General features: G+C 36.4%; 1 long non-coding RNA gene across 3 annotated transcripts; it reads left to right on the top strand.

Annotated features, from left to right (window-relative positions):
- Nucleotides 1-249: 249 nt before the first annotated feature.
- LOC149790526 (uncharacterized) lies at nucleotides 250-25942 on the top strand. Of its 3 annotated transcripts, none has more exons than XR_016423860.1 (8): nucleotides 250-611; nucleotides 1131-1252; nucleotides 6154-6268; nucleotides 23056-23181; nucleotides 23527-23616; nucleotides 24469-24665; nucleotides 25166-25323; nucleotides 25519-25942. It is a non-coding gene; the product is annotated as an uncharacterized LOC149790526 (long non-coding RNA). The 3 variants fall into 3 exon arrangements; XR_016423861.1 differs by having other exon boundaries at nucleotides 23500-23616; XR_016423862.1 differs by lacking the exon at nucleotides 23527-23616.
- Nucleotides 25943-26043: the final 101 nt, after the last annotated feature.

The following is a 26043-nucleotide window of genomic DNA, read 5'->3' as shown; positions in this document are numbered from 1 at the left end:
ATCACAAATTGAAATATATCCAGTATTAGCGTTGGAAAAGAAAGTTTTATTTTTGATATATTTTTTTTAAAATTATCTCATCCTAGCGAAACACTTTCTGCAAATGACCTTAATAAAGGAAAATAATAAATTAACCTAAACCACTTTGAATGTCGACCGTAACTTGTATTTACACGGCATCATGCGCGGAAGAAAATACCAATTGAACCGGGATTTCAGACAGCAGATGAACTTGATTCATTTAACTTCATGAGCACAATCAAACAAATGCAACAGTGAAAAAGTGGAACTATGAAAAATCGAGAATGTTAGATTTGCGGAGGATTTATTCCGAATTATTGTCTGCTAATAAAGGATTCATGTCAGTTGCTGTGTCAGGGATGCCCACACAGCACGCCGTCCAAATGTGAAGTTGCGTCGTGCTGAAAGACAACACTGTGCCATAATTTATCTTATGTCATGTAAAGAAGCTGCTTAAATTATAGTATTTAAAATTTTCTTCATTTTGTAAGAGCTCAAGAAATTAATTCTGGTTTGAAAGACAAGATGACGGTAAAACTCAGAAGACGTAGCTGTACAGTACCGTTGGTGTTTGAGACATCATAAAAAAGGTAACTGCGTTAACTTCGCTTTTTGTTTGGTAATATGTTGGAGATCATCTTTTGCAGATCTTCTTTGAGCTTGGAGTAGCTTTTACATTCTAAACATTTTTATTTGCACTTATCTGCTTAACATGTATTGCTGGGATATCATATAGAATATGAAGTCAGTATAATGGTACTATATTTTAAATATTTGAATGATAAATTACTGATAAATGATATAATGATAAACTACAAAATAAATAATTTGCCCATTATCCAAAATATGTTAATTAAAACAAACATTGAATGTAAATTCAGATATAATGAGCAGTTGTAAGAAGTCAGAAATAACATTTTATCAATTGAACCAGTTATGTGTTATCATCATCAATTGTAAAATAAACACATGGAGACAAGTATGCTTAAATTCTAAAATGAACACACACACACACACACACACACACACACACACACACATGGTATTTGAATTTAATACAGAAAAGGTGACATTGATATATGCAGACCAATAATTTTTTTCTTTTTCAGATACAAATTAAAAAGCCTAATTCTGAGAGTTTCACCTACAACATTCATGATGGAAAAGGGCCACTAATTAAGAGCTGACATATGTGGAAGAAAAATACCATCCATGTTGAAAAGGGCTAGAGGTAATGTGAGAAAACATAATTTATCAATCTGAATTAACATTATTGTTGCTATTTTATCTCAACTGGTCAAAAGGCTAAGTGGGTTTATGTAATGGTCCAGAGTGTGTTATTTATTTCACATCCCTTCTGTCTTTCAACAGTAAGAAATTAGCTACTTTGGAGTCCATAGTTCTGATCAATTTGTTTATATAAAACTTGGTTTTGGGCTTAAATCAACATCTTGGATAAATGTAATAATGAGCAAAATCCAATTTTTTTTTTTTTTTTTTTTTTTTTTTTATTAACCCCGTAATAGGTTGACCACTGGGTCGGGGAACCATCCCAGGATCACCTTACAATCAAACATTTCTGGTTATCAGATAATCTAGGGATAATAAATATAATCTACAGAGAAAGTAAAAAAGAAAAACACACACACACACACGCATATACACATGCATATGGCCAAAATCTAGGTGACATGGCTTTTGTGATATTACAGTATTTTGTTCCTGTTTACCCTCAAGTCAGAGACAAGTTAAATGTTCATTGTTGAGGTCCATTTTTGAAGAAATTGGTCCTCTTTTTTTATTTACCTTGGCAGTGTAATTTTCAATGTTCTTATGCATTGCAACTATTTGCTTAAAAGCAAAAATAGAAGGATTTTTCATATTGAATCTGCAAGTATAAATATAATATTTTGCCAAAATAAGCAGAAAATTATCCAAACTGTCCAGTTGTTCACTTCCTAAAAATGTTTCTTTTTTGGACAGATGTACAATATTTGGGCAAAAAGGTGCAAAAACTTCATTAAAACGGTACCAAAACTGTGAAGTAATACTGCAGTCATAAAAAAGATGCTCAATACTTTCAGTTTCACTCTTACAGAAAGTACATTTGTTGTCATCAAATATGTTAATTCTTTTAAGAATATCATTAGTAGCGATTATTCTATGGATTAATTTAAAGTTAAAAGAGATCAACTTGGTATCCTTGGTACAGCATTTTGCCCGGCTATATATATCAGACCACTCCTCACTACTTATATTTTTATTTAATACTTGCATCCAAGTTTCTTGCTTCGCAGTGTGTTGCCTTTTAGCTTCCTGTCAAAGATCTTTGTAAATAAACTTGAGTGAATCTTGTTTTCGCAAGTTCGTTATTTTATCATCCTGCTTATCAAAATTATTATGTACTAGGTGGTTTTTTATGGCATCTTTCCATGCTTTAGGAATTCAGCAAAATCCAAGTATATACACGAGGTGATCATGTATAAGATTAGTTGAGTTCTTTTAACCAACCTAAAAGCCATACTTCCACAATATAGACTAAAATCATTAAGTTGTCCTCGAAGTTTGATGAGTGTTAACCATTAATAATAATAAAGTGATCTTTCACCTGACTGAGCATGTTACCACCGCATGCAGTATTTATGCATATAGTGCAGTTTTTACTAAATTTAGAATACATGCTTATATAAATGAGATCTAGATTGAAGAAGTGAAGATGCATACAAATACACGAGGTTATAACCACTACTGCTGATTCAAGTTTGATCATACTTGGCCATTGGGCTTCTATAGTCAAGCTTCACAATGATGCTTATTATGAGTGTGATAAAGGTATGTTAATGAAGTGACCTTGCATCTGATTGGCAGAGTTTCTTACGACTTGCACAACAGTGTTTATGGTCAAATTTAGATCTGACTTGTTTAATTATTTGCTTGTATGTCTGAGGCTGTAAGCAAATTCTATGCAAATAATGTGGTGGTTCTACATCTCACTCGCCATTCTTGCTACTGCTCTTAAAACTATTTCTCATTAATTTTATCAGACTTGGTAAATAGATTTATCTCATCAAGATATAGCAAAGGAGCAATTTTGTAAAAAAAATATTCATTCATATTAAACTCAAATTCTGCATCTGATTGGTTGACCTTGCAAATACTATAAGGGCTCTATTTCTGACAAAAAGATTATTTTGATCTAATGTAGCAGAAATGCTTATATGATCAAAACATCTAACATATTTGATAACAAATAAGAAATAGTTTTTCATGTAAATTTGATAAACATTGATAAATCGGTTCATATCATTAAAAGCTTGGAAGAGTTTGATTACATGCGAGACCTTCACATATTAATCATGCTTTATTTAGAGAATTATTTTTGTCAGGATTTAGTAAAATAGGTAAAATCAATATGGACTGGTTTTGTTATGTACAGCAACACTAGTTGTTTACTGAGTACTGAGGGAATTGGAGTAAGGCAAGGGTACATTGTAGTAGGTAACCTGGTTGACTTGATAACAGGATTGTAACACAAACATTTTTATCAGGAGTCTATCATACATACCATTGATTCACTGCAGATCCTGCCCCCATTAGTTACCTTTTAATACATAAAGCATTTGGGTTTTTTATGTCACAAATCCCATAGGGATTAAAATTAACATCATAGGTCTCACTGGATAATTTTGTATTTTGACATACACCTAATTTTTAAGGTAGAAGGCATGAACCTAATTATCACAAGCCTAGCATTTCTAAATTCACACATAAGCTAAATCTATAATGTGGTTTAGATTTACTTTGAGTTAGGCATGGAAATAGGTTGGCTTGTTAGTGACTGCCTGTCACAGTTAGATGAGCATTGGAGATCAAATGCTTGATCTGCAAATGAGCTGCTGACCTTGATGTGTGTCTGCTACAGAGGCAAATATAAAAAAATCTAGATGGTTGAGGGTTGATGAAAAAAGTATGCTAATTTGTTATAGTACTAGTGAACTTTATTCATGCATAAGCCACATACTGATTCTTTTAGCTGCCTTGTCACAGAAAAATATTGAAAATAGCTATTTCTTGTCAAAAATGAATGTAAAATTTAGGAGATGGTGGCAGTGATGGTTCAGTATAGAAATCAATAGCTGCATCAGGAATTAACCTGATTACTGCAGTCAAAATCTCACATGTATGCTTTCTACAAAAATCATTAGTTTGTTTTTGTTAGTATCTTCAGTGTAAAATTATTCTCATTTTTCTGTAATTGGTCATTGTCGGATGAAAATTCACCAGATAAACTGTCCAGTGAGACCATAAAATACACAATTAGAAAATAAAATAAATTTATTCTAGAAAGAAATATTGCATGCAACTCTGTGACACAAATGAAATTAATGAGAAAACACTTAAACAAATGGCTAACATTACTCATCTGGCTTATATAACTTAACAGTTGGCCATTTCACTGTGGAGTAGTCAGGTATATCTAGTATTGTAAGAACAGAGCCTAAACAGTAATCTCAAAACTTTTATCAGATCAATTGCATACTTAGGTTTGGAAAGTATTACATGGGAATTATGTTAATTTTTAAAGATCAAAATGTACCTGCATGTTTTGACCCTACCAGAACCAAACTAAAAGCTCAAATGTGTGCAGTGCTTTTTGCTCGTCACAACATAATTGGGATTATAACTGCTAACCCTACCCTCTAGCACACATTTAAGATCTTTAGAGTTTTTAAATACAGCCTTCTAATTATATAAGTTTCATTACATTGGTTAATAATTAGTCACATGTGATGATACTTGTAACTAATCAAACCACAGCCACTGAGAGCAGACTAAGCACTGATATTTATGTGGTACAGTGGCAATATACAGTCTGTCTGCTGCACATTTAGTTACCTGCCCATTAAACTGACAACACATGAAACAAACTGGACAATTCTGAAAGCCTTGAATTTGACTTTATTTATCTGTATGGTAGAACAGAACATGAGTTGAAAAGCTTTTAATGAAAGACCTTGATATCAAACCTAATAATAACTGCAGGAGTTATATTATGGATAATTAACCATTCTCTCAGTTTCAAACTGGGCATTCCATCCCAGGGGGTTGTAAATGTAAACCAAGTGTAACTGATATCCTAATGAACTGTAAAGACCATAGCAGCACAACAGCAGGGGGCCAGATATGTCCAGATCCAGGAATCATAGACCAGTTTCAAACTTATAATGAGCCACATAAAAATGACACATCTGCTAGAACTTATGTGATGAAGATAACTTAAACTGCATTATTATTAATCCTCCTCCTCCACATCATCATAATTGAGATGCATCATATATGTTTTATTGTAAAATAGTTTATGCAACATAATTCAGTGAAGACCTTTACTGCCAATTTACCAGTGAACCATTTGTTTCAATGAACATATTTTATGTTGTAACAAGGAGCATCATTTAAACATTATGATACACTTATCATACCTGTATATGAAATCTTAATACTAACACTTATACTTGCAATACTACTACTAATAAAAACACCTGCACTGATAATTTGATTATGTTCAATTGGACTTGTATCTAAATGATCACCAGCTGTATGAAAAGACATATTTTAATATATAGATATTGGATGGAATACTAGTTACCACAATTGAATAGTCATATGATAAATGATATATTATTATTTTAAACAATTTATATTTGCAGTGAAACATACTTTTACATTATCTTCCCATAAATTTCATTTATAGAGCAGTATACTCTGCATTCATTAAATTACTGAAATGGTTAATAATACAACAACAAATACTGCAACTTCCAGAACCACAAAAATCAAAAGATATAAACAAAAACTTCCCTACATGTATCAACAGTTGTCACTTTATAGACAGAACCATGAAGATTTAGGACAGGATGTTAACAAATTAGGTATTCAAGTTAAAAAGAAAAAAATACCAAGTAAGCTTACTACCAAAAATATCAAACATTAACAGTGAATTTTAGTACATTCCCAGGAAACAGAATATATAATTTTTCTTAACTTGATCTGATACATCTTAAATCTATAGAAAATGATTCATATTGTATGACTAAAATATTATGTAAACAAAAATTCCATCACTTTTTTCAGATGCAACATGCATACCCCAACCCATCCTTCTTGATCATAAAGTATACCAGCATTCCACTATAAGATGGGGAGCTGTAGTTGCTCAGTGGTTAGCTTTCTGGACCTGTGAAATAAGGTAGGTTCAAATTCTACCATCGGACCAACCTGGGTTAGCTACCATGGTGCGTCCTTGGGCAAGGCACTATACTTAAAGTGCCTTGGCACTAAATAACTTACTTGTGTTGCTTTACCATAAAAAGCCAAACCAAACACAAAACAACAACTTTAAAATATGAGTTGTGTCACTACTAAGTAAAGGAAAATCATACTGAAGAAATGTTTTTGTTAATACAATTTAATGGATCTAAAAATCTCTTTCTTCTGCAGGAGTTTAAAATGTTAAATTAAAAAGGTCATGGTACACATTGCTTTGTTCGTACACATCAGGCTCCGTATCCCATATCCAGCTAAAATTTTCAGTAGAGTCTGAATAAAAAATATTTTAATCTGGATGATAATATTCTTTCTCCATTCATATATTACACCAGCAAGATTGATCCAGATAAGATTACATTTTACTATAACACTGATGATGAGTATGCCTCATAACAACTGACAAATGTGGAGAGAATGGAGTTAAAATGAACTCTGATTTCTTTTCAGCCATAACACAAGATGATCATTTATTATGAAAAAACCTGAATAAAGTTGGAGTTCATAACCATGACAGTCTTGATATAATATAAATTCAATATATTATTGTTGTCTTGAGGTATAGTTCTGTATATTACAATCTCACACAAGATCAGGGTATATTTTAGTACCATACAGTTAGTTCAGGATTGTATTAATACCTATTCTGGTGAATGAAAACTGAATAAGTTTTACTATTTTGGAACCAGTTGCAATAAAGTTCACTACACAAGAGAAAATATGACTTTACTGTAATATCTAAAATGTAAAATCTGCAAACAGAATACTCGCTTGACTTTACACTTCAACTATATCATAATATTTATTTGAAATGAATTTATACAAATGGCATTAAATTGGGTTTCAGGCTGGTAATGACAATGGTCACACTGACTAAATAGTAGACCCAGGGTGGGCAACCTTGTGACCAATTGCCACAAGTGGCAAATTGGCCATGTAAGTTTGGCTCAGTTGTGGCATCGTATGATGTTTTTCACTTCTCATTCGCCACACCTGTGGCTACATTGAAAAATAGTTTGCCCACCTCAGACTTAGACAACTAGTAAATTATGAAAGAAAAATGTCATTAAATTATGCTTTTCTGGATTGCTAGATTAATAAGTTATTGTTGACTTGAAGTTAGAATATTATGTCAGTGAAGATAACACTCACAGTGACTTTGACATTTTGAGCTTTTTGTGAAGACATTGGAATTATGTGTGTGAAGTGCTAGATTAAGTGTGTGTGTGTGATTTGGATTTGTTACATTACAAAAAAATGTAATGTAATTTAAAAAATTACTAGTTTAAAAAAACCTCAATCATATCATGGATTAAGTAATGATTAAATTGTATTGCAAAGATCAAATCAGCAAGGATAACACTCACAATGACTTGGGTATTCTATATCCCTAAGAACATTTTTGGACCTATACTGTATAAGAAATTGAATCATGTATTGCAGCATAAGAAAAATTTCTCAGGCCTGGAATTAGAGTCTTAAATACAGAAAATCAGTACATACACGTGTTGGTATGTGAAGATAACACTCACTTGACAATATAGCCAAGTTCTTATAACAAATGATATAACTATATGTAGTTTGCTTGTAAAATAAGTTAGGAATGAATATTAATTATATAATTTAGAATAGAGAAAAGCACATTAAATTCCATCAATAAATATTTTGTGCTTAAATAAAATCTTAAACAAAAATGTACAAGTCCAAAATATTTTGTTTTAGTGCTATGTCTTACTACCCAAATAACGGCCATGTATATGTGTTCCAATGTCAATTGTCATCGGAATGAGTAGTCCAAGTTTCAGGAATAGCTCACACACTTGGCAGCCTATATCGACACTCTTCCACTAATTTATGTGTAATTAATATACTTACAGTGCTGTCTTTATCCTGGTGGAGTGAAAATATGACACTAGCAAATGGACACATTTTCATGTTCCATTGACATACATTTGAATTTGTTGCAATGCAATGGTAGTCGAGGTACGCCAAAGTTTGTTTAAGTAGGTTCATGTGGGGAATATGTTTCTTGAATGAAACAAAACATTGCTTACAGTTCCAATAGGCAAAACATATTTTTATTTGTTTCCTTAAAGAATAATGTTTCAGCTTAACCCGATTTTGGCATTCCTGACTTTCATCGCTTTCCAGCCAACTGAAATGTGGGCCAACAAAACTTGAAAACAGGTCCGGTTCTTTTGTGAGAATTTGAATTTATTAGAGAAAAGACATCAGGATAAGTGAAGTCTGACAAAAACATTATAACTTTACTTTGTAGAAATGCATTGTTATTGGTTACCAGTTGTGTGTGATATTTCAGAAAATTTGACTTTCATTACACTGTTAGTCGACATCAAAACGCTCCACACAGCACCCTTCGTTAGGCAGTAAGACCCATCAGCCCCCCAACAAATATATTGGGTGATGTGTCTTATGTTATCGGACTAGTCCAAAATATTGCTTAAAGTTTCTAAACTATATACAGAACAGTAAGAAACAACTTAAAAAAAATAAATAACTTTTAAAAAAGCTCATAGTAATTGCAATATTAGTTAGAAAGCTGCTGAGCTGTCTTCATACATGCAGCCCACAACACCTTATATACTTATGACATATTGCATAAAAACCCCAGCTTGTTAGAACCTTTAAACAAACATGGGACTTAGTATCGCAAAAGTACATTTAGTAAATCTGCACAATAATTATATTTAAAAAATTACCAACTTAATAGTTTACACATTAGTACATAATGATTTTATAGCCAAGAAGAAAAAAAGTTGATTTCTAGTGGTACATGCCATGTTTACTGCTGCTGCTCATAGCAAGAGTTCGAAACCTGTCTTAAGCTATGCACTTTTACAGTATGATCGAGATACACCACATGACAAGATTAGTCAGCATGTGTTTGTATCAAGTGAAATAAAACAGAGAAAATCAAAACTTAAACACAGTGACATACAGAAACTTAATATTGGTATAAACACATTGAGAGTAGTGAAGTGGGACGATATAGCGTCAATGGGACTTACCATTAAAAACCACCCTGGGACGATATAGCGTCAATGGGAAATTTAACATTGTGGAAACCCCTGGGATGATATAGCATCAAGGGGAATTTAACATGGGAATATGGGACTGTTTAGCGTCAAGGGGAATTGAACAGGGTGGGACTGTATAGCGTCAAGGGGAATTTAACATGGGCAAAATAAAAAAAAAAATCTTGGGCCTGTTGAGCGTCAAGGGGAAATGGAGCAGGGTCGGGACCCTATTTTAATAAGGTCCCTACCTGATGGGTCTATGAAAATGGAACAGGCGAAAATTGAAACAGGGAGGGGTCTCTATTTTTTATTTTTTTTAAAACAAAAAAAAAATAAAAAACGGGTAGGCAGTGAAAGTCAAGATCTTTTCGAGACCTATGAGTGGCCCTGAAAAGGGCCTTTGGGTTTATGTTAATATGCCCTTAACATAAAGGGCATCTGTGACTTTTTCTTGTCCTTAGGCTTCGCCTGACTGCAGGACCATAGACTAAAACTCTTTTGAGACATCCTTGCCTCTCCACATAGATCCTACGTATCCATAGGCTGGTATCTGTCCTATGGACAACTGTCCACTTGGATCGGACGTACATCGGTATGTCTGTCCTGAACATCATCGAAGACACAAGCATAGAAGATTGAACGTTGGTCCACATGTTGAGGCGCCGAGAACAGGTGAAGGAATGCAGTGAACTACACTTATTTATAGGGAGAGGAAGGATTGAAACGGAGTTCACTGACCAATCCAAACACGCCCACATCCAATCCGAAGAGAGCAGTCTGTGACGTCATGTGGTCTATATAGATTTGCTAGCACCTGTGTGCAGTCAATTCATGCGACAGTTTTTCAACATGACGGAAACTCAGAAAACGATAAATTGGGGTGCACCAGCTGTGGAGACTACCCAAGGGAAACCGGACTTACTTTCAGAAGAGGTGAATTGGGATTTTGTGGATTTTCTTACCTCGCAAGAATTTGTTCCGGAACCTTCGTCACCTTCTCCTTCATTACCACACGTGGAGAAATTTAGACAGAGACAGAAAGAAGAATTGGAGAAATTTATACAACAGCAAAAGGAAGCGGAACAAGCTTTTCTCCTACAGCAACAGCAGCAAAAAGAAGAGGTAAGAAAAAAACAAGAAGAAGAAGAAGCAGCAGCAAAGAAACAAGGGTGTGAAAATCAAATGGTCACGGTACTGTTAGACATTTTAGCGGAGTTAAGAAGTCTGAAACAAATGTTATCAGACTTCTTTATTACGACCAAAGAGAATACGACCTTCCCGAGCTAAACACTCCAACCCTGTGACTAAGCCTCCCGTGCCACCCTTAGTGATTTCAACCAAATCATCATCATCAACACTACGCAGTCCAGAAGTAGGCCTTGGCTGTGGCAAAGGCTTAAGGCAGTTAAAGTTGATTGCTTAAACTCACCCCTACACCAAAAAAGGCCCTTTTCAGGGCCACCCACGTCTGTCGAAAAGAGATAGACTTTCAATTGCCAACATCCATTCAAACTATAAAAAAAAAACATTTTACCTCTGTAGTACGTGTGTATGAGTGTGTGAGTGTAGGTTCTTATTTTAAAATCAAAACCCAAAGACACTTACCTTTTAATACCTAATTTATTCTTTTATAAATATTTACAATCCAATTCACAATTCACAACAGAGCACTTTAAAAAGTTCATAAACTTCTTCTGTCTCATTGTTCACTCTCTGAGTTTTTTGAATTTCTTCACCACCACAGTCTTTTCCTCCTATTCCTCCTCACTTTCTTCTCTTCTTCTTTTCTTCTCCTGTTTCTTTTTCTTCACCTGTTTTCTTCCTCTTCTTCCTCTGAAGAATCCCTCTCTTCTTCTGACTCCTTGTTTCTTTTTTGGGCAATCTGGAGACCAGTGTCCTTTTTCTTGACAATAATAACAGGTATCTTGACTTTTGTCTTTTCTAGCCCCTTTTTTTCTTTTTTGACGGTCTGGACACTCTGAAGACCAATGCCCTTTCTTCTGACAGATATAGCAAGTATCTTGACTTTTATCTTGAAAGGAAGGAGAGTAGTCCCTCGGCTGGTCTGAAGAGAATTTTTGGATGACCCCTCGCAAAGCTCTGATGAAACGTTCGATCTGGGTAGTCTCTTCCATCGTTGTGCTCGGTTTGAGAGTGAAATGAATAGTGAAAGGACAAGACACATACCCTTTTATATACGCTGGTCTGCTATGACTATAAATTAGTCCATGGTGTTTAAACTTTAGTCATTTGACTTTTTGCTATCAAGATGAAACGATCCAATTCATTTGAGAAGAAGGAAGAAGAAAGTAAGAGGCAGAAACGTGCTTTCTCGCCTCGTACCAGGGCTGAAGTCTTGGCACAAATTCATGCCAGTGATTTTGAAGAGGACATGAGTGAACCAGAATCCAAACCCTCTAAACAAAGTTCACCACCCTTAGTCAACCGTGAAAAGTACTATTCCATTCAAGAGACGGAAGAGCATCCCTCTAGAAAATTTAGAACTACAGCTTACAAATACACGGTGAAGTTTAAAGATTTCAAGTCCGAAGTACTGTTAGAGAAAGCAGAAGGGTTCATCACCGAGATGTGGATTGAAATGCTCAGCATGTTTGGCCTCTCCACCCTGTCTGAGCGAAGGACAAGAACGAGTGCATTGTTCAACTGGTCTGCGCACGTTTGTCAGCCCTGCCTGTTACCAACAACATTTGAAGATGCAAGGTTCACAGAAGAAATGTGCTTGTCAGCTGCTGAGATTGTGCCCTACCTGTGGACAAGGCATACTTACCAATAATGCCAAGGCACACCTGTGTCGAGGAAAGAAAAAATGTCACATTTGCTGCCACATCGTGGACTTGGAACACGAATGCTATGTGCAAAAATACCAACCCCAACCAGAGAAAGAGATCGGTCACAAGAAGAAAGGCAATTTCATCTTTTTCGATTTTGAATGCATGCAAGAGACTGGTATTCACATTCCTAATTTCTGCGTGGCTCATCGAGCGTGCGAGAAGTGCATTCAAGAACCTATTTTCAGTCATTGCCTTCACTGCAGCAAGATTTCTGGAGGACGTGAAAAAATCTTTCGAGGACCGAACACGCTAGCTGATTTCGCTCGATGGGTCTTACACCCCATCGACAAGACGTGGATCCAAGAGGACATCGAACGTTACGGAGATTGTCATCGTCATGCCACAGTGATGGCTCACAATTTCTCCGGATACGATGGACAGTTTCTTCACAGATACTATACAGAACATGGCATCGAACGTCCTAAAGTCACTTTGAATGGAGCCAAAATCATTTTCATGCAAGTGGGACAAGTACAGTTTAAAGATTCGATGAGTTACTTAGCCATGCCTTTGAGTCGAATGCCTAAAACGTTTGGAATGACAGAAATGGCTAAAGGGTGCTTTCCACACTTTTTCAATACGGAAGCCAATCAACACACCGTTCTACCCCATTTGCCTGAGGCTCACTATTACGACCCCGACAACATGTGTACCGAACAACGAGAAGCTTTCTACGCTTGGTACCAGGCTCACGCCTCTGACCCTTTCGACTTTCAGGAAGAAATGCTAAAGTATTGTCGTTCCGACGTGGACATTTTACGGTGTTGCTGTGGAAAATTTCGAGAACTGTTCATGGAACACGGAGGGGTCGATCCTTTCAAAGAAGCTTGCACCATTGCCAAAGCATGTTCCTTAGTGTACCGGCAATGATTCATGCCTGAAAACACCGTGGCTGTCATCAGTCCTCAAATGACCAACTATGTCAAACGTCAATACTCGGTCAAAGCCCTACGCTGGTTACATTACTTGTGTGACAAGGAAGACAAATGGATTCAGCATGCCCGCAACGGAGGGGGTGAAAAGACCATCAGAATGCATTCGGTCGATGGTTGGGACTTAGAAAACCCCAAGATTGTGTACGAGTTTAAAGGTTGCTTATTTCACGGATGCCCCGTCTGTTACCCTGACCGTGGCACTAAAAATCAGTTTTTACAATGAACCATGGAAGACTTGTACCAGGCCACATGTCAGCAACGCCTAAAGTTAGAACAGGAAGGATACTAAGTGGTGGAAATGTGGGAACACGAGTACCATCACCGTTTGAAAACCGATCCAGAGTTTAAACACCTCGTGGAAAGTTACCAGTTCATGGACCCCCTGAACACGAGGGATAGTTTGTACGGAGGAAGGACCAATGCCACCAGTTTGCTGTACCAAGCCGACGAAGAGAAAGGAGAAGAAATCAAATACTTGGACGTGTGTTCACTGTATCCCTACGTGTGCAAATATTGTCGCTTTCCTGCAGGGCACCCACAATTGTTGACGGAACACATCGATTTGAAAAACATTCGACAATATGAAGGCTTGATCAAATGTAAAGTTTTGGCTCCCACTGACTTGTACCATCCCGTTCTACCTCACCATTGTCAAGACAAACTGATGTTTCCTTTGTGCCGTACTTGTGCTGAAACGTGCAACCAAGACCAGCCTTGTCAGCACACCCAGGAAGAACGGGCCTTGACGGGGACGTGGGTCAGCGTAGAATTGTTCAAAGCTCTGGACATGGGATACCAACTGTTAGAAGTGTATGAAATTTGTCACTTTCCCAAGACAGAACAATACAACAAGGGTGACCCCACTCAGAAAGGCATTTTGGCAGACTACGTGGATGCCTTTTTGAAACTAAAGCAAGAAGCCAGTGGTTATCCGTCCTGGTATCACACTCCCGAAGACCAAAAGACATTCAAAGAGAAATACTGGGCACAAGAAGGCATTACTTTAGATCACATCGAGAAAAACAAAGGCAGGCGATCGTTTGCCAAAGTGATGTTAAATTGCTTGTGGGGTAAAATGGCACAACGACCGTGTTTACCCAAGAATATTTGACAGAACCTTCCTGCTACTTCCAGATGATTCACAACAAAACTAAATTCATCAAACACATGGACGTCGTTCGCGAAGATTTGATCTTAGTCAATTACGAAGAAGATCTGGACTTTGTAGAAGCCGATCCTTTTGGAAATGTCATCATTGCAGCTTACGTGACAGCTCATGCTCGCTTAAAACTGTACGAAGCTTTAGAACTGTTAGGGGAACGCGTCCTGTACTTTGACACGGATAGTTGCATCTACATCGATCACCCGAGTCAACAGCACTCTAACATCGAAGGAGACCGTTTAGGAGCCTGGACAGACGAGCATTCTGACGACAAGATTCTAAGTTTCGCCAGTGGCGGTCTTAAAAATTACGGCTACGAATACTGGGACAAACAAGGAGAAGTGCACACGAAGTGTAAAGTGAAAGGATTGACTCTGAATTATCGTACCAGTCGAGTGGTGAACTTTGGCGTATTGAAAGAAGCTTTGCAGTCTAGAGAAGATGAACACTTTAAAGTGACCACCTATCAACCGAACAAGATTGTACGTTTACCCACTCACCACATCGTCAGTCGACCCTTGGAAAAAGTCTGTCAAATCGTGTATCAGAAGCGAGTGCGGCTTCCCAATCACTTTATATTGCCATATGGACATGTCGGTATAAAACATTGGTTGTAAGTGGATAGCCACTCACCAGAAGCATGACTACGCCACAGCAAGAATCAAGTGAGAAACCTGATGAGAACTCCAAGTTCAAACCCTACCATTTTCCAGTCTTCTTACCTGACTATTGTGATTGTGCCCGTCGATTGGACACATTTCAGAAATAGTTTACGGATAGGGAAGGATTACCTTCTTCGCATGTTTTAGCTAGAACAGGATTTGTCTACTTGGGACCTGAGTCAGGATTGGGATACGAAGTACAGTGTTTCGCTTGTGGACTGAAGTTACGAATGGATCTATGTATCTATAAAGGTTCAGCTATTCTGGAACACACTCGATGGTCTTTGCACTGCCCTTACCTTTCTATGGCCTTTCCACCCATTACACTACGGTACAATTATGACGGTACCTTAGAGACAGTACCTTCAAAAACTAGATATAAAAAAGGAACGATGTACAAGCTTGAGACTGCATTGTGACTAGTATAAAAAGGGGCTATGGTCAAGATCGATAGTTCATTGTGACTACCAAGACCAAGCGAACAAGATGAATCCTTTCAGAGAAACACAAAACAAGTTCAGAAAGGCACAATTCAAGTTTGGGGCTTCTGAAGTGGAATGTGATTGTGAGCCTTGCGATGGGAACGATGCTGTACGCTGTGACCTTAGCGATGCCGTAAAGCATCATGAGAACTTTCTTCACACTACCCCTCTCATGGAAAGTGATGCTGTGCGTGTCAAACCTGAGGGATGCGAAAGCGATGCTGCTCGTCCTCTTGGACACTTTACTGGGTTTCATTTTAAATGTGGATGTTCACCTTCACGTCTACCCCCCTACGGATGTCATCCAGACTTGAGCAAACTCCTGTCCATGTCACCCAGCCCTCATCGAAACGAACCTGTGAAAGACGAATATTCGTTCCCTGTGTGTTTGTCGGAATACTGCGACTTTGAAAATCGTCTTCAATCATTCAAAGGAAAATGGCCTAAGTATCTGGGAGGACCGATCCCCAAAGAATTAGCCAGAGCCAGATTTTTCTACTTGCACGAAGGGGATAAAGTCAAGTGCTTCAGTTGCGGTGTGTCACTTCACCACTGGGAACCACAAGATTCGGCCTATCTAGAACATGCTCGTTGGTCACCGAATTGTCATTACTTACCCTTAGTGGGACCGAGAAATTGAAGTAGCTTACCATGTCGTTAAAGAAGAAACCAGATTGGTTAGGAGTCAAATGTTGGACATCATCGAGACCAGTATTTAAACTTCATTTCAAAAACGATATTGAATCATTACCTAAAGAACTGCAAGAGAAGATTTACAAGGAAGTTTGGCAGGGGCTTGCCAGAGTGAAATCTCAATGGATAACTGTAGAACTTTTATTCCGAGAAATTCACAAGAGATAAGTGAAAAAAGTCAACCAGTGTGTTAGATTTCTCTGGGTCAAGGGTGCATTCATACTATTATATCGCTTTAGACCGTTTACATCAAAAGAGTTCAATGAGATTCTTGAACGTTACCCTGAATGGCAGTGGTCTGAAATTACTTACTATGTGGATTACTTTTGCTCTAGGAGAAGATTGTGAATTGTACGTTTTAAGTGATGATCTTGGTAATATAAGATTTTAGTCTTAGGGGGATGTTTTCCTTCAGGTCTGCGCTTTAACTATAAGAACCTACAGTATTCGTCATTCAGACCGTGTGATCGACGAGAGAATCTAATCCGAAACCGGCTAAGCAATGAAATTATCTAAATTACACTAATAAATACTTACATAAAATATATATATATCAAATTTGGACCAATGGCGAAGACAAGGATTCGGTCTCCCCGAACTCTCCATTTATGAGAGGCGAGTGTGATCGACGAGGGAATCTAATCCGAATCTAGCCAAAAGTATTACAAAATAAATACACTCACAAAACAAGTACCAAATTCTGAACAATAGAAAAACTCATTTTATCAAAACTAGCCCACTGACTGATAAAACTCTACAAACAAATATCATTAAATTAAAAAACACCTAGTTCAAATACCAGGAAGAAATATACAGGGGGTGGGTGGTGGGAAAAACAAAACAAACCTTCTCCACTTCTCCTAACTTAATACTCGCCTAACACCCTAACTAACAGCTCCAAAAGTCTATCTTCTACATAGGTGACAGCTAAGACAAAAACTAGGTATAACCATATAGTCCCAAAATAGAACGTAAAAGGTGGTCGCAAGAATAGACCATCAGGGATCCCCCGTATTAAGACCCTAAACTTACACATATAAGGTAGTCAAAAAAAACCAACGACTATCGGGCCCGGCGGCACAATGCTGCAAATATAACAAATATATAGAATACCACCCCAAAAATTACTTGTATAAGGTAGTCAAAAAAAACCAGTGACTATAGGGCCAGCAGCACAAGGCTGCAACCAAAATTTACAACTAGATAATTAGGACCCAAAAACAATTACTCAGTAAGATGGAAAAAACACCAACTCCATCCAGGGCCAGCAGCACAAGGCTGCAAAACCAATCGACAAATACTGTCACCTAAAAGCTAACATCGACCTCAATAGACTCTATCTCTCTTAAAAACAGCACAGAGTTTTTATGATTCAAAATTCCAAAGACGGAAATTTAGAACAAAAATACCCTGGATCGGAAAAACCCTGCTAACCTGTGGCAAGACAACTCCGCCCGAGCCTGACCACTTTCGCCCTTTGCGACGGACAGACATCAAAACACATACGTGCAGTGCACGCATCATAAATTAAAAATACGGACTAGATCGGGTCCAATCCCACTAGTCGCTAATCAATGCAAATGAATGACAGAGTGTGTGCTGGGTCCAATCCCACTCAAACAAAACATAGGCCTTACAATCAGATCGATGTGTACACAAAAGTACCTTGACCTGACGGCCCAATCAATTAGTGTTCTGTGAACACAGATATGCCTGGAGGAAGTGGCTCCATTCCTTCCTCCAAGGAGTAATCAGTTAGGTGCCTGTGGCATCATAAACCAGTGGTACATGCTCAATGCGAAGCGCACGCCACTATAATTCAACTCAACAACAACAACAATCGTTCAGACCATTCCACGGAATAAACAAAGAAGATGGAGGTGACAAAATTATTCAATCTATTAAGAGATATCTATTTTTGGATAATGGATGTTGAATATGTTGTAGGAAGAATAGAAAAGGAATGGAGTGATGGAAATAGGCAAGACTTGTTAACTATTCAAGTCAAAGGACTAAAGGTGGCCGGAGATCTCATCGCAGGGATGATAGAAGAAGAAGTCAACAAGTCAAGCGGATTTACTGACCCACCTTATGTCAGAGTGGGAAGTTTGAAGGAAGCACTGGACCATGTCATCCAAGTCGGGTGCTTCCTGGAAAAAGTATTGTATTGGATGGAGTGGTGATACGTAAAATGGGGGTTCGACCAGTTGACAAAAATGGAAGAAGTAATGAGGAAAGTGCTGACGGAAGAGGTAAAGAACATCAAAGAAAAGTGGTCTAAGGAAAGAAAAGAAGAAGAAAATAGAAAGAGAAAAAAAAGCTTTGAGAAACTCAACAATAACTGGATAAGAATACAGGAGAAATTCCGAGTGATAGGTCATCCTGACTGGATGCCTGAGTCAGAAATAAAGAAGAAGATGACAGGAATATTGGTAAAAGTTAGAAGATGGTTGAAGAAGTGGAAGAGTTAGAAGAAGAAGAAACCCAAAGGCCCTTTTCAGGGCCACTCATAGGTCTCGAAAAGATCTTGACTTTCATTGCCTACCCTTTTTTTTTTCTTTTTTTTTTGTTTTAAAAAAAATAAAAAATAGAGACCCCTCCCTGTTTCAATATTCGCCTGTTTCATTTCCATAGACCCATCAGGTCGGGACCTTATTAAAATAGGGTCCTGACCCTGTTCCATTTCCCCTTGATGCTCAACAGGCCCAAGATTTTTTTTTTTTTTTTTTTTTTGCCCATGTTAAATTCCCCTTGACGCTGTACAGTCCCACCCTGTTCAATTCCCCTTGACGCTAAACAGTCCCATATTCCCATGTTAAATTCCCCTTGACGCTATATCGTCCCAAGGGTTTCCATAATGTTAAATTTCCCATTGACGCTATATCGTCCCAGGGTGGTTTTTAATGGTAAGTCCCATTGATGCTATATCATCCCACTTCACTACTATTGAGTATATATTTATAAATCTGAAATGGTTAATTAAAAATAGTTATTAGTCAAATTAACAAGGATGCCAGTTACTAGCTTTGATACTCTGTTTTTGTTAACTGAAAACATGTAGACTCAAGCCACATCTATAATGATAATTTCTGGCACTTTCAAGGCTGATATAGCCCTTTCATTAAAACCTGCAAACATTTTTGACAATTTTATCTGCACACATTGCTGTACATTTTATACACATCTGACTTGCCAGTATTTCTCCCAGCCATTGAGCTACCATTGGCAGAAGAGATCTTTTTGCGAAAAATATTTCCAAATCAAATCCTGTTTGGTTACTTGTAAATCGACATGGAATAGCACAACCCTAGCACAAATATTACTATCCCTACTTCGTGGAGACATTGAGGCTATGACATTGTAGCTACTCAACCTTCTGTCCTATGACCATTTTGAATTTTGCGCTAGATATGGCTGTTACCAAATACCGGTGTCTAAACAGTACATAGGTGCTTTCTGGAAAGATTTGCATGCAGTAAGATTGCACATCAGATCCACAATATTTCCATCAATATCAACACAGATTGGAGGGGGGCCTTTGAAATTGTTTCTACATATTTAAACAGGTTTTCAATGAATTATTGCTTTTTGTTTTATTAGCAGGTATTTATACATTTATAAAATGAGTGTCCTGTATCACAATATGTATCAATCTTCCTGCAAAAAAGTTTCCCTTGTTTTTTTGCTCCCAAGTTACTCCCATTTTATTCTTGATAAAAGTAGCTACCCCTCCCCTTACATCTCCTTATAATCATTCACAATTATAACCCCATTTAATTTTTCCTCATATGAAGTTATTAGTTCTTTAGTCAACTTATTATGTGTTTCTTGTATGAAAATCATATCATAATTTGTCTTGTTGTTTAGTTTAATTATTTTTTCCCTATTTATTCAGTTTAAATTTGCTGAGGCTATATGGAAGTTTTTTATATCCATTTTCGCCTCTCCACCAGGTTGTCGCATTTTTGGTTATACATTAAGTATTATTAGTTTTAATTTAGAATTGAAATATCACCTAGGGGATCAAATAGTAATTTATTAGTCAACATGTAGACCCACTCCATGACCTTCTTGAATCTGTAACCCAGAAATTCCGATTAACTATGCATCTTTTAGAATCATACAATACATTATATAAAATATGGTAATGTATACCTTAAAACAATACTGCATTTTAATCCAAGTTTCCAATTTTGCAAGAAGTTGTCCCGCACATGCAAAATCATCTGCTACCCAATATGTAAACTTGTCGCCAGAACATAAATTCTCAAAAAATTCCCCAGCGTATAGTCTGTTTCTAAATTCTTTAGTAATTTTCCCCCATCAACAAGACGCAAACACATTGCATCCTATTTCATTGTTGTTTCTCTTCCACATAATAGCTTATTTTTTATAAAATGTTAAACTTTACTAATCTTTTTTCAAGATCACTTTAGTTTGCAAAAATATATCTTGTCATTTATTGGCATTCTACATTGAATTTTGTAAACTAGCTATAAACCTGACCTAATTACTCAACTTAACTGCTGACAGAAACAGTCTACAGTAAATGTATTTCATTTCTATAGCTCGATGGATAAACATTACATCTTTTAAAGCTGTGCACAGAATAGGCCGACATATCACGAGTCAGGAAAACATGGGGGTGGTATCCCCTGTGTCCAAAATTAATATCATTTTGAATAGAATATTCTAGTGACAATTGCCTCTTTTCAAATGGTAAGCATTGCTTTTTTTTATTTTCGTCAATCTGTCAAATTTGGTATGCATTTTGCTTTAATATTTGAGATGGAAACCTTAGGTGCATAGAAATGTCAGACAGCATTGTACATCATGGATGGTGTCCAACATACTTTTATGATCATAAAACAAAATCCCATTGTTTTAGTTATGGCCACTGATTTAAAAAATATTCATCCAAGCTAAATATAATAATAATAATAATGAGGACTTTGTATAGCGCCTAATCTTTAGAAGCTCTAAGCGCTTTGCAACATTAGACAACATAAAAACATACACAATGATATGATTACAAAAACAAACACCATGAAATTAGAAAACATAAAAAACATGCTGAGAATATTTAAGGTAGTTAACATTATTAAGTCATTAAGTTTGTTTTTGCAGTCAGAATAAGTAGTTTTGAGAGCACTCTTGAATGGGATCACTGCGTCTTTGTGTCTAAGTTCAGTGGGCAATTCATTCCATGTTGCTGGGCCCTGGTATGCAAAAGAATGCTGTCCATGTGACTCTGTTTTCATAGTGAGAATAATGAGTATATGATTGTCGGAAGAGGAGTGTAAGTATCTTGCTTGTGTGTACACATAGGTGAGGTCGGATAGGTATGTTGGACTAGAGTCTGTCAGTGAAACGTAGCACAGAGAACTAATGTTGTGTTTGATTCTGGATCGAATGGATAGCCAGTGTTGGGTACAGAGCAGCGGGGAGGTGTGCTCTGATTGTGGTACTCTGAGTATGATCCAAGCAGCTATGTTTTGAACTTTTTGAAGTCTCTGCAGTAGATATTAAGATGAACCAGACAGAATTGAGTTACCATAGTCCAGTCTTGAAAGTAGTAATGAACACACAAGTGTTTTAGTGGCATCAACTGAAAGATATCTGAGAATGGAGCTGATGCGTCTCAGCTCAAGATATGCAGCCTTGCATATGTTCATGACATGTTGGTGCAATGTGAGAGTACTGTCCAGAGTAACACCTAGGTTTTGTACTGATTGTGTGAATTTAATGTTGGTGTTGCTGATATTTATTGTGTGAGGTAAAGGACGTGAATGAGAAAGTCTTTGTGTTGTAATCAGAATGGCCTCAGTTTTATCATCATTCATCTGCAGCTTGTTACAAGTCATCCATGATTTCACATCAGAAATGCACATCTCTACACCTTGGATGGTAGCATCAACTTCAGTTGGGTGGCTAGATTTGTATATTTGGGTGTCATCAGTGTACAACTGGTGAGACACTGGATGATGATCTATGACACTTGAGAGCAGCTGAGTGTATAGAGTGTAGAGAACAGGTCCAAGAACAGACCCCTGTGCAACACCACAACATAGATCAACTGGGCTGGAGTGTAATCTATTTGCAGACACAATTTGTGTCCTGTGGCAAGGGCGATATGCAGATTGTACATTGCTAAAAAGACTGTTTGAATTCAGACAAGATGCAAGCTGGGATTGAACAACCTTTTGTAAGATTTTTTATATGAATTGGAGATTAGAAACCGGGCAGTAGTTCTTTAAATCCTTATGGTGTAGTGTTAGTTTCTTCAGCAGAGGTTTTACAATGGGAGTTTTGAAAAATGATGGAAATTATGCTGATGAGAGAGAGGTATTAATAACACCAGTTAGTGAAGGCAATACTGGATCTAAGCACTCAAGCAGCAGTAATGTTGGAATTGGATCAAGTTCACATGACTTTGGTGCACTCTAGGATGATTACTTAAAAATGCATTTATTGGTGGTGAGAGACTAAATACATGACTTGATACTTGTGTTTAGCATTAATTGGAAAGCTGAAGATTAGTAATCTTTTGACATACATATCTTAATTGTACCATTTAATTTACAAAATTCAATGTAATTTGCATTGGTAAAATGTGTAGCACAAGAAAAGTCATTATGAATCAGAGATAAATCATATCTTTGTTTTGTCTGGAGCTTGACTAATTTATTGCACATTTCTGTACACTATTTTGTCTTTAATCCAGGATTATTCACTGCATTCGGATGCATTTCATGGTGAAAATTCACCAGCTGGATTTAAAAGTGGTGAATATTGCTAGCGATTGTTCTGCAAACCCTGTATGTCACAAGGAGTCAGTGTATTCAAGGACTCATACAGTATTTACAAGTTCTCATTGACATTTCAGATGAAAATGAAGAACTGAAAAAAGATGAAAATCTCAAGTGGAAACCTTTCTGGTCAGCCATCTCATCCAAAACCTCCTGAAATGGAGAGTATTTTGCAGACTCCAAGATTTCCTCTTATCCTGCTGGTATGTTCTATTTAGTTTATCTGGTCTCTTTTTATTTTTTATCAATTGCTTTTATACCATGCCACAATTGGAAATTCTTTATCAAAAGTATGTATAAATTTCATCATTTTTCTGTCTGTTTAATAAGATGTGTTTAAGAGTACTTACTTACTCATGATGCTGTATATATGAGATTAGATGTTTTGTTAAAAAAGAATGCATTTTGTGATATATTGTATCACTGCTTTATATACAGTGGTCATTGCAACCAGTATGCATTTTGTTTACATGCCAAAAAATCCAGTCTGATTTCTTTGTTTCTTTTTTACTGCAATTAAGGAGTAGTGATAATCTTTATACTCTTAGCTGCATCCAGAAGGACAACACCATCACCATCCCCATCCACTCTGGAGTGGAGAATATAAAGATTTCTCTCTGCCAGTTCCTCTGCAAGTAGTAAGTATTGAGGATGGAAAAAAAATGTACATTATAGAATAATGAAACAAATACTACAGGTGTTGACTTTTATATAATCTCTTATTTCATTTACAGCTCTCTAAATACGAGTAGGTCAATTATACACTGTATTTATGAATTTAATTCTCATCTAAGGTAGTAGAACTGTTTTATGTTTGACAAAATGTTGGGTAATTTGTGGCCATACACTAAAAACACATTTTATAGCATTTAAAAATGCTTATGTTCAATGCACGTAAAACTCATTGGTTTGTTGTCACTTCAGTTGATAATAGTCTTGTCATCTTGTAGACATTTTGAATGTTAGTGTTCAATGCTAAGGTCATATACATTGATTCAACATCAAAATTTGTTTGCAAAATGGAAGATTATGACATGAAAGCACAAGCTCTTGTAGCTTAGATACTGTTATTTCAGAACATTGTGAGATGTTAATTAATTAAATTATAGGTCATAAAACATACTGTTCAAGACTTATTTGTGCAAATAAACAATGAATTGTTTTTCATTGATGTGTCGACTGTTCATCATTCCATTGGTTTTTTTTATTTTTCTTTCTGATGTATACCATTGTCTTGTGTAAGTCAGATGCCTAAACCATCTACATTGAATGCAGACTTTACAGACACCAGCAGTGAAACAACATATCCAGGGAATAAAAAAATAAAGGATTATGGGAAAAGTTTTCATATAAACTGTACAAAAACCATGTATTTCATTCCATAAATATATTTCATTGTTAAACCCATGTTCACTGTACAGATCTTTTTAAGGAGTTTATAATAATGATCTTGATCTTTCAAAACTAATTTCATCACAAATCTGTTACAGATTTCCAGTTCAATGTACTTATGAAACTGGACACAAATATTGAGAATTTGTTGGAGCAGCTGGCCCTCCAAGTTCATACACAAGGCCCAGACACAGAATATAGAGAAGAAATTCTTGCAATGCCATGTAATTCAGTGGAGGAACTAGAGGGCCTTTGCCAGAGGTTGGAGGAGAATCCCAAACTCTCCAAGAAGATGGTAAATTGGGGCTTTATTTTCTATTTAAAAAAACTGTTATAACCTTTATTTGCTGTTGTGAACCTCAAAATAATTTATGCAAGTTCTGCAGGGCCTGTATAATTATTTTTGGGGGTGGGGTGAACATGTAGTGGTCGGCTGTTTTGTCTTATGGATGTAGGCCAAAACATGTTTAGAGATGAACATGTAACAGGTATTTTACTACATATACACTATTACATATTATGTGGCTACTTTAATTCAATCCTTGAGTGAATGTCATTTATGAAGTTAATAGATTCACGGTGGTTAATTTGGTTTATAATTGCTATTAGTACATTGTGTTGCATAGTTAATGTTATCAAATTTTTTTCAAGTTAGAGAAATTAAATTTGCTTGCAAAACCATGGCAAAAAATAACTATATACAAGCATATTTTGTCACATCGATCATGAAATACTACTACTAATAATAATATCAAAATCAAAAAATAGTAATATTATTATTATTATTATTTTCAGATATGCTACTTGAGCTCCCTTGGCAGGTTTACAATTGGGGATAGTGTCTGCAGGATGATGAAAAAGCTTAAAACAAAAAGACTGGCCAGAGTATAGTCCAAAGGGACGTAAAGGGAAAAAAGCATTTCAAGAGCTTGTGATATGTCAGGTTTTGATAAGTAAGTATGGCTTGATTTAAATTGTGTTTTTCATGTGACTTGCCAGAGATTTTTAAATGAATTGATAAAGTAACTTGAGACCACATTTCAAAGTACATGTTTTAAAAATATTCCATTGATTATTGCTGGCATTTAGAAAAATGCAATGCATCCTTTGTTGTGAAACTTTTTTAAAACATTGTATTACTCTTGCAGAAGCCTGCTTGAAAACTAATGGCAAAGCAAAGGCAAATGGAATGGAAGAGACCATATCAGAGACCCTCAAATATGCACCCAACCAACGCAGAATGATAAAAAACAAGGTAATCCAAATGACTCTTATTTCATCAATATTGGATTCAGTTTCGTCTTTTAAAGCATAGTATTTGCAAAGCGGATGCATTTCTAAACTGATAACAAAATCAGCTTATCCTATTGCCCAGGACTATCAAAGCTAGAGTCCAGCTAACTACAATATGCATATATCTTGTCTGATCGGACAAGTGCCTCCATTTGGAATTTTTATTCACATGAAATATTTGGATGAAATAAATTCATCTTTGTGCAAATTGATTGCACCATCCACTTGCCAGAAATGATAAGTAAGTGCAAAGTTATCTTGTATCATGGCTTAACGATAGTAAGGGAAGGACAAGTGCAGTGAAGAAAATTTCATACATTTTTATAATGCTGATTAACATGACTTCTGCATATGTAACTAGTGCTGAGATGATATGACTT

This window comes from Sinohyriopsis cumingii, chromosome 10 (genome assembly GCF_028554795.1).
Source record: "Sinohyriopsis cumingii isolate HCF-2022 chromosome 10, ASM2855479v2, whole genome shotgun sequence".
NCBI lineage: Eukaryota > Metazoa > Mollusca > Bivalvia > Unionida > Unionidae > Sinohyriopsis > Sinohyriopsis cumingii.
Note: the sequence above shows the minus strand (reverse complement) of the source record. Positions and strands in the feature narration are given on the sequence as shown.